Source organism: Patella vulgata, chromosome 7 (assembly GCF_932274485.2).
Source record: "Patella vulgata chromosome 7, xgPatVulg1.2, whole genome shotgun sequence".
In the NCBI taxonomy this organism is placed as follows: domain Eukaryota; kingdom Metazoa; phylum Mollusca; class Gastropoda; family Patellidae; genus Patella; species Patella vulgata.
In genome coordinates, this window is record NC_065885.2 from 2,146,966 (window position 1) to 2,149,201 (window position 2,236).

The 2,236-nt window shown below is 35.9% G+C and overlaps 1 non-coding gene across 1 annotated transcript; it reads right to left on the reverse strand.

Moving 5' to 3' along the window:
• Positions 1 to 312: 312 nt before the first annotated feature.
• On the reverse strand, positions 313 to 449 carry LOC126828932 (U4 spliceosomal RNA). The gene has a single exon (XR_007683313.1). It is a non-coding gene; the product is annotated as a U4 spliceosomal RNA (small nuclear RNA).
• Between the last annotated feature and the right edge of the window lie 1,787 nt (positions 450 to 2,236).

The window sequence follows — 2,236 nt, forward strand, 5'->3', positions numbered from 1 at the left end:
GTACCATTAGATAGACACAATTATAGACAGAATATTAAAACTGAAACAACAGTAGACAGTTTTATTAGTAATTATAATATTATTAACAGTAACAGTAGTGTTTGACGACCTTGGTGAAATCGGCAATTTCGTCAGTGCGGGTTTATTTTTAAATATATTAGTATGAACAATAAGTGTTATAATTTAAGATATGTTTATATTTTTTAAGTTTTTGTTTTCATATATTCTGTTAATAAATGTGATATTTTAAATCTCTTTTTGGTCGTCTGTCCAGAAATTTCTTCTAGATTCTTTTTTTTTTTTTGTAATTAGCTCCCGTAGAAGCCGACAAAAATTGCGCATGCCGACCAAAAGGTCGTCAGCGCGGGGTATTGGGTATAGTTTTCAACTAGCAATAACCACGCCTCGGAAATTCCTCACTGGCTATGGTACCGCCACTGCGCAAAGCTAATGAAATTGGAAAGAAATCCGGCTCACTTGAAACAAGTTTACTTATAAATATGATTCAAGTTAACAATTTATACAGGAGTATTTACATCAAATCAATTTTCTTTTATGATACACTATCCAACATGAAACGATGCCGTAAACAAATCTAATAATTTAAAATTATGGCATTTTATATTCTAAAAATATATATATTGTAATATTTAACAATTGATTCAAATGAATAATCTTCACGGTGTCTGCAGTATTTATCTCCCTTGAAAACATATTTAAAACTTAAATGAAAGCCATTCAGCACAGTCAGAGAGAAACATCTACTACGAGAATTGATATGTTCTCAAGCGATGGAGTGGAAAATGTATTATCATAAACCACACACATTTATTTATTTTAGAAATTTGACATTTTTCATTCCGTACATATCGTGGTATTTTTGCCATGATAAACAGATTATTCTACTTTTTTGCATATTATTGAGTCTCATGGTCGTAACTTAATTAAACGTTTACAGAGTTAGTTTTTGTCCCATTTTAGATGTCAGGATTCTAAACCCCATGTCAAGTGGGGACTACATATTCTCAAACAATTGTAGTTTATAAACACTTGTGAGGACAGCCTTTCCGATATTCATAAAATAGGCGCAATTTTGAAAACGATAGTACCTCAACATGCTTGTGCATCAGTTTGCAAGGCCTTATAATTCCAGGACAATCAACTTTACACAGAATTGCTTTCCTGTTAAGTTAAAGGCAACAAGGCCAAAAAGGAATTGAGCGTGACATCAAATAATCCCCAGTCCCCCTCCCAACCCACAATTCCTTGTCTGATAGATATTGATGAAATTTTGATACATTAGAGAGGTTCCGCAACCAGTACGAACTACGAACTACGAAGTTTTTTTGTGCTGACGTCATCACTTCGTGTGTTCTCATTGACATAAGCGACCTTCGGTTCGTTATTTTTCTACGAAGATTTCTGGAAAAGTTCGGGGTTAAAAAACGAGGTACGAAATCGTGATTTTCTCACTGATTTGTGGATGAAATTCGTTTTTTTTACGGTATTATAGAAAGTCTGAACATTTACAGTTCAGTATATGGTTGATAAGCGTCAAAGTGATCGGCAATTGTTTTGATTTTGGACAAATTTTCGGGCTGTGAAATGTTTTATTTTTTTTTTTACACTCGGCCACATCATCTCGAATTTGATAAGAACACGTTGCAATGGACTTTTTGGAGACTAAAATTTAAATTAATTTAATATTTTTTTATGAAATACGAAGCCCTGTTCGTAGTTCGTACTGGTTGCGGAACCTGTCAAAAACGAAGTACGAAGCCGTGTTCGTACTTCGTACGTCGTAGTTCGTACTGGTTGCGGAACCTCTCTAATAATAATATAACGTGTCTGTTTCGAGGTGTCATGTTCTAATATGACAATGAAAGGTCCGCTAAGAGCTGTTGTGTCCCCTCGACGTTATGAATGTGTGGACGATGGAGGGAGGCATTTACACATTATACAATACATGTTCAGCTGAAATTTCGGAATGCGTGTTTATTTGTTTACTTGGCCGAGAAAGTTCATCCCGATTTTCCGACGTGGTTTTCCCTTGTCAGTGATGCAGGACTGAGGGTCTGACAAGGACAGCTGCCTAGTCCTTCGGATGAGACGAAAAACTGAGGTCCCGTGTAAACATTGGAATGCACGTAAAGGATCCCTTGGCAGTTGGAATTCGATATAAGAGTAGGCGATAGTGCCGCTGCCCGGGCAAAATTTCCCTCATAGCACACTGTAT